This window comes from Pleurodeles waltl, chromosome 4_2, assembly GCF_031143425.1.
Source record: "Pleurodeles waltl isolate 20211129_DDA chromosome 4_2, aPleWal1.hap1.20221129, whole genome shotgun sequence".
Taxonomy (NCBI): domain Eukaryota; kingdom Metazoa; phylum Chordata; class Amphibia; order Caudata; family Salamandridae; genus Pleurodeles; species Pleurodeles waltl.
Window position 1 is genome coordinate 22,597,040 of NC_090443.1, and position 8,072 is coordinate 22,605,111.

An 8,072-nucleotide genomic window follows, 5' to 3' on the forward strand; every position below is an offset into this window, starting at 1 on the left:
CTATATCCTTAGTAAAGTGGTATAACATATACCCATGGCCTGTAAACTAAATGCTTCTAGTGGGCCTGCAAACACTTATTGTGCCACCCACTTAAGTAGCCCATCAAACCATGTCTCACATCTGCCATAGCAGCCTGTCTGCTGTTTTAAAATGGTGATTAGACTTGGCAAAGCGTAAACCTTCCTTTTTAATACATACAAATCACCCCTAGCATAGGCCCTAAACAGCCTATAGAGCAGGGTGCTGTGCATTAAAAAAGTTGGACATATTCTTGTAAGTCCTACTTGTCCTGACAGTGAAAAAGTCTAACATTTGTTTTTTTATTATTGTGAGACCACCTCTTTCAGAGAGCAACATTGGGCTACTTTAGTACCTTAAATAAGGGAAAACTTTTGTTGGGGAGCAGGTGGCAATGTCAAGTTTTGTCTCAATTTATGGTAATTTAAAATCATCTTTAACTCTAAAGTTGGATTTTAAGTCACAATTTTTAAAATGCCACTTTTAGAAAGTTAGCAATTTCTTGTGCCAACTGTTTGGTGTCTGCAGCCTGTGTCTTGGATCACATGAATAAGTACAGTTGGCAGATGGTTTTTGTGTATTCCTCCCAGATAGTGAGTCAGAAGAGGACTAGGTGTTGGCAGAATGGGCAATCCTGCCAGGATGGCTGAGTGGGAGATGTTCCCTGCTCCAATTACATTTCAAAGGGACTGCCTCCAACAAACTCACAAAGTACTTAACACCAGATGAGGGGTGATACCCCAAAACTGTTTCCAGAATGCTTTTTTCCGTTCCAGGGAGGACCTGGCTTGGCAGTTCAGGCTGGACTGTTCCCATGGGGAGAGGGTCAAGACTGATTTGCATATGGCTGGGACAGAACTGGGGTGATTTAGCAAGCAAAATAATGATGGATTCAACTCATATCTGTGACTAGGGGTGGGTGTTTGAAAAGTTTCAACACTCTGTCCATCATTTTATTTTGTGGTGTTGTTCTAAAAAAAAACTCCTGATCCTACAATTCAAGAAAGGACATGCTAGACTACAGTAAACATCTATTTTCCTAAAAAAAAAAATACTGTGAAGAAAAAGTAACAATAATTATGCTCCTAAACGAAATAAAAGCTATAATGGAACAAAATCATTAACCAACAATAATAATAAAAATAGGTTATTTCAATGCACATTTATTGGTATTGGCTACTCAGAAGTGCTGGAACCCAGAATGCTCAGATTATCATCAACACTTTTTTTTTTTTAAAGACTTTTCATTTAAACATAGCTCAGGTATAGCAAGTATACATTAGTACTATAGACATTTGAATAGTAAGCATACCAGTGGCAGTTGTTACTATCCACATTGGAATTTATTGACCTCAACAGAATTGTGCTCTTACGGCCTGTAATGACATCCGGTGGAACATGGCAACCACAGCATCCCCACAATTGTGACTTGATGAATGTTATTATGCCCCAAAGTCCATGTAGCCCCTGAAGTTGCACCAATGCCCCCAGACTCTTTCCCATTTCTTGGGGCATCCCGGCTTTGATAAACCACCTTCTCCACTCTCTGACACCAGTCTAGGTCCAATTCCCACTCCCTTAGTAGAAGGGGCGTAGGCTTGCCCCCATGCCCGTGCAATGTTTTGTTTGGTGACCCCCACCGCCAGTGTTGCTCAGATTTTCAAATACTTTGGCCATGATTCCTCCCCTGTAATTTGCAGTAGGGTCCACTTGTCAGTCATGGGGACGGCGAGCTCCAGGACCTGAGTGATCCTATCATGATCGCTCTCCAATAGGTTTGGATCATGGGGCATGACCATAGGAAATGGAAGAAGGAACCCTCCTGCCCATAGCCTCGAAGGCATAAGGGTGTGTCATCCTTCTTAATCTTGTGAAGAAGTGTCCTAGGGTAGTAGGGTCTGTACAGGATTCTCACTTGTATGAGCTGAACCCTTGCACAGATTGCAATTTCTCGTGGGCTCTGGAGTGCTTCTGTCCAGTCATCATTATCTAACCCAGGCCTCCCTGAGGGATCCCAGAGGGTCCAGGGAGCTTCTTACTAATTTCCTGTAGATTACTTAGGTAGACTTGTCTGACTTGTAGTTCTGTAAGCAGTCTGTCCTAAAATGTTGTGACAAATTGTAGTTGTTTCCCTTCTACAATATAGCATTACAGAGAGTGGCCGAGCTGGAGTTATTTGTATCTTTCAGTATCCGACAATTCGTATTCTTGCAAGAGGGAATCAAATGGTATGACCGACTGGTCTCTTCAGTTATCACCCAGACGCTCAAAACCAATCAACTCCCTCTTGGAGCAGCCTGCCCACTTTCTGCAATAGGTCACTGTCCCAGAGGTGCATCATTTCAGTACGTGTGTCTTTCCATCCCAGTGCATTGCTTGCCTCCTCCAAACCCATACAACCGACCTTGGTGTGGGCTGGGAGCTCACTCTCTACAGGTCACCTGTACAGAACTGTCACATGTTCCCTCTGTCCCATCACTGTCCTCTCTATTCGATATGCTGGCTCCTCGTGGTCCAAAAAGACACAATCATTTATCATTAACAACAGTGAGGCCCATTAGTATTTAATAACATCTGGGACTGCCAGCCCCAGTCATACACCACTCTCTGGAGTTTACATAGGGCGATGAGTGGGGTTGTACCATTTCACAGGAGGAGATGGAGTGGCTGATTGATCCGTCGAAAAAGCTACAGAGGAATCTGATATGGTGTGTTCTGGAAGATGTAAAGGAGACGGAGGAGTGTCATAATTTTATAGAGTACTTCCCTGCCCATCAATGACAAGGGCAAGAACCTCCAATGTTCTCCATCTTTATGCAGGCGATCTATCTGCGGGAGGAGGGTTTTAGTAAGGAAATCTTGTAGGTCCCTAGTGACGTGGATCCCGAGATACTTAAAGCTGTCAGGTACAACTGGTACCTCACAGCATAGAGGGAAGACATGGAAGACCACTCTCCAGTGGAAAAAACATGGATTTGGACCAGTTTATACAATGCCGAGTGGTTTCCAAAGAGCTTAAATATCTTCAGGATCCTATCAATTGAGAGGGTTAGTTGGGTAAGGTAGAGAGGCATATCGTCGGCGTAAAGAGAGCTACGGTCTTCCCAGTAACCATTCATGCTCACCCCCTGTACCAATGGGTCCTGACACACCCAAGAGGCTTTATTGTCAGCGCAAAAATCATTAGAGAGAGAGGGCAGCCTTGTCTTGGTCCCCTGTGCAGGGTGAATTTGAGAGAGACGACACCATTCACTTTGACCCTTGCTAGTGGTTTTTAATAGAGGTGTTTACCCTGTTACAAAATTCCATATCCCAATTTCAACGATGCTGTGAAGATATAGTTCCATTCGATATTATTGAATGCCATTTTGGCGTGTAAGGTCATTAGGACTGCGTTCTCTGCTCAAGGGCCACTCGTCATATGCAGTACTCCATACTGATGGCATAGGATAAGCCTTGTGCTTCTATAGAGCATGAAGCCCGATTGGTCAGGGTGAATTAAAGTATTAATTACATTACAGAGCCTATTTGCTAGGGCTTTTGCTAGGACTTTGGTCTCAATATTTTGTAGGGATAGCAGTTTGTAAGAACTACAGTCCGCTGGTGGTTTACCCATGTTTTGAATGACAATAATTCTTGCGATCTGTTGGTACCATTGTACTGTGCCCTCCTTCAGTGCCGCCTGGACCGTGGCTAACATTTGTGGGGCAACCTAATCCACCATTCCCTGATAGAGCTCCACTGGAAGCCCGTTGGGGCCCACAGCTTTCCCTCATTGAAGGTTTCTTATGGCTAGTGCTATCTCAGCTGCCATTAGATCAGCTTTCAGAGCCTCCCTCAATTCACTAGACAACGAACAAAGGCTAACATCTTTTAGGAAATCCACACAGTCACTGGCTGATGTTGTTGTGGACTGGTACAGCTCGTCATAGTATGCAGCAAATGTGTTGGCTATGTCAATGATGTTTATCTGAAGCCTACCCTTGTTATTCCTCAACTCAAGTACCCAGGACCGGTCCTTGTCCCCCTTGTCTAACAAAGCCAATAGCTTGCTTGCTTTGTCTCCCACATCAAACAGTCTGTGCTACATAGCTAAGGCATATCAATCAATCAATCAATCAATATATTTATAAAGCATACTACGTACCTGTTAGGGTTTCAAGGCGCTGGGGAGGATCAGTCGGGCGGATGCGTTTTGGATGCGTTGGAGGCGTCGTAGGTGTTTTGTTGGGATGCCTGTGTAAAGTGCGTTGCCGTAGTCTAGCCTGCTGCTGACGAGGGCCTGTGTTACTGTTTTTCTGGTGTCTGTTGGGATCCACTTGTGGATCCTGCGGAGCATGCGGAGAGTGTTGTAGCAGGAGGAGGAGACTGCGTTGACCTGTTTTGACATGGAGAGGGAAGAGTCGAGGATGAAGCCCAGATTGCGTGCGTGGTCGGTCGGTGTAGGTAGGGTTCCTAGAGATGTTGGCCACCAGGAGTCGTCCCAGGCGGAGGGGTTGGGTCCGAGGATGAGGACCTCCGTCTTGTCTGAGTTCAGTTTCAGGCGGCTGTTTCTCATCCATTCGGCAACGGCCCGCATTCCCTCGTGGAGGTTGGACTTGGCGGTGTGTGGGTCCTTGGTGAGGGAGAGGATGAGCTGGGTGTCGTCGGCATAGGAGATGATGTTGAGGTTGTATCGGCGGGCTACTTGGGCGAGGGGTGCCATGTAGATGTTGAATAATGTTGAGCTGAGGGATTAGCCCTGGGGTACGCCGCAGATGATTTTGGTGGCTCTGGAGCGGAATGGGGGGAGGGGGACTCTCTGGGTTCTGTCGGAAAGGAAGGATGTAGTCCATTTGAGGGCTTGCTCTTGTATTCCGGCTTCGAGGAGGCGGGTTCTCAGAGTTTGATGGCATACCGTGTCGAAGGCGGCTGATAGGTCCAGGAGGATGAGGGCTGATGTTTCGCCGTTGTCCATTTGGCGTCTGATGTCGTCTGTGGCGGCGAGGAGTGCGGTCTCGGTGCTGTGATTTTGTCGGAAGCCAGATTGGGAGGGGTCCAGGATGTTGTTGTCTTCGAGATGGCGAGTCAGTTGTGCGTTGATGATTTTTTCTATGACCTTCGCAGGGAACGGGAGTAGGGAGATGGGTCTAAAGTTCTTTAGGTCCTGGGGGTCTGCTTTGGGTTTCTTAAGGAGGGGGTTGATTTCGGCGTGTTTCCAGCTTTCAGGGAATGTTGCTGTTTCGAAGGAGATGTTGATGACCTTCCGTAGTTGGGGAGCGATGGCTGCGTCTGCTTTGTTGTACACGTGGTGAGGGCATGGGTCTGATGGCGATCTGGAGTGTATAGAGTTCATGATTTTGCATGTCTCGGTGTCGCTGACGTTGATCCAGGCAGTTAGGCGATTGGCACGGGAGGTGTTAGCCGGGGTGGTGTCTGGCATGGTGGGGGCAGCTGTGGTGTCGATGCTGTCGTGGATGTCGGTAATCTTTTGGTGGAAGTAGGTGTCAAGAGAGCCGCTGAGTTCTTGTGAGGGTGGAATGTCGTTGATGGTGGCGCTGGGGTTGGAGAGTTCCTTCACGATGCTGAAGAGCTCTTTGCTGTTGTGTGCGTTGTTATCTAGGCGGTCTTTGAAGGAGGATCTTTTGGCTAGTCTGATTAGTTGGTGGTGTCTGCGGGTGGTGCCTTTGTGGGCCGTGAGGCTGTCAGGTGTGTGTTCGGCGAGCCATTTATTCTTGAGTTTCCGGCAGATACGCTTGGAGGTCTGGAGCTCTTCGGTGAACCAGGTGGCTTTCTTGTTGACTTGGTTGTGGGTGGACTTCTTGAGTGGTGCGAGGGAGTTGGCGCAGTCAGTGATCCACTGTCTGAGGTTGAGGGCGGCGGTGTCTGGGTCGGCGGGGTCGTTAGGCGGCTTCTGGGCAAGGGCGTTGGTCAGCTGGTCTTGGGTGACTTTGCTCCAGTGGCGGCGGGGTGGCTGTATGGTACAGTGGTGCTTGACCTTTTTCTGGAAGGTGAAGTGGATGCAGTGGTGGTCAGTCCAGTGGAGTTTGGTGGTGTGGTCGAAGGTGATGTGGGTGCCTGTGGAGAAGATGGGGTCGAGCGCGTGGCCGGCTGCGTGGGTGGGAGTGGTGACGAGTTGTCTGAGGCCGAGGTTGGCGAGGTTGTGGATCAGGGTGGTGGAGTTGACGGCGTTGTTGTTCTCGAGGTGGAAGTTCAGGTCCCCGAGGAGGATGTAGTCTGTAGAGGCGAGTGTGTGGGTGCTGGCGAGGTCCGAGATGGAGTCGCTGAAGGGTGCGTGTGGTCCGGGGGGTCTGTAGATGAGTGTTCCTCTGAGGGTGGTGTTGGGGTCGGTGTGTATTTGGAAGTGCAGATGTTCGGCAGTCTTGAGGGAGTCGTCCGTCTGGGTGAGGACCTTGAGGGTGGCTTTGTGGGCGATGGCTATTCCTCCTCCGATTCCGTTTGTGCGATCCTTGCGGGTGATTTTGTAGCCCTCTGGGATGGCTATGGCGATGTCTGGTGCCGAGGAGTCGTTCCACCATGTTTCCGTAAGGAAGGCCACGTCCGGGGCTGAGGTGTCGAGCAGGTCCCAGAGTCGAGCAGATGGCGTGCTTGCGTGCAGAGCAGTGTGTTTAGGAGTATGCAGTGGAGGTGGTTGGTTCTGGTTGTTGGAGGTTTGGTGGTTCTGTCGCAGGTGAATCTGCAGTCGTGGCAGGTGAAGGGACCGTGGCTGTTTCTTGGTGAGGACTGGAAGCATGCTTTGGAGTGTCCAGGGTTGAGTGCGTTGAGGTCGCTGGCAGTGTAGTGGTGTCTGGGGGTGTGGGGGTTACGAGGGCCAAGGGGGGTGGCGCTGGGCGCAGAGGGGCTAGCCTCTGGCGCGCCTCCGGCGCACCAGCGGCGCGGTCGCACAGCGACCGCCATTAAGAGGGGGAGGAGGGAGGAGCAGCTGGGAGGCGGGAGGCGTGGACGAATGGGGGCTCGAGGGGTGTGGGGCCGCAGGAACGCAGCGGCAGGAGAAGGAGACGGCTCAGGGGAGCCGAGGTGCTGGGGGGGGCAGGGGGGCAACACGGGGCGGAGAGAAGAAAACCAAAAGCATGGAGAATACGGAGCAAAACCAGAGAGCTTAAACGGAATAACACACAGAGTTCAAACACTGAGCTAAGAAAAAGGTAGACAGAAAGACACGGGGCAGAAAACAGAGAGCTGGATACGGAAAAGCACACGGAGTTCAAACAGAGAACTGAAAGGTAGACAGAAAGACACGGGGCAGAAAACAGAGAGCTGGATACGGAAAAGCACACGGAGTTCAAACAGAGAGCTGAAAGGTAGACAGAAAGACACGGGGCAGAAAACAGAGAGCTGGACACGGAAAAGCACACGGAGTTCAAACAGAGAGCTGAAAGGTAGACAGCAGACACACAACACACGGAGTGGACTAGGCAGAGAACACGAGAAAACACGGAGTGGACAGTGAAAACAGACGAGGTAACACACAACAGCTGAGACAAGGTAACTCAGGACAGGGTGAACACACACAGCTAAAACAAGACGGCACTTACCACTAGGCACCAGGGATGGCCAGCAGGGAGCAGCGAGGGCGGGGGGAGGACACGGGGACAGCTGAGTGTCGCTGTTCGTGCGGGGAGTGATCCAGTGGCCACAGAGGTCAAAGGTCACTCTCTGCGTCGGGCAGCGACCGCCATTAAGAAGGGGAGGAGGGAGGGAGGAGCAGCTGGGAGGCGAGAGGCGTGGACGAATGGGGGCTCGAGGGGGGCGGGGACGCAGCGGCAGGAGAAGGAGATGGCTCGGGGGAGCCGAGGTGCTGGGGGGGGCAGGGGGTCAACACGGGGCGGTGAGAAGAAAACCAAAAGCACGGAGAATACGGAGCAAAACCAGAGAGCTTAAATGGAATAACACACGGAGTTCAAACACAGAGCTAAGAAAAAGGTAGACAGAAAGACACTGGGCAGAAAACAGAGAGCTGGATACGGAAAAGCACACGGAGTTCAAACAGAGAGCTGAAAGGTAGACAGAAAGACACGGGGCAGAAAACAGAGAGCTGGACATGGAAAAGCAC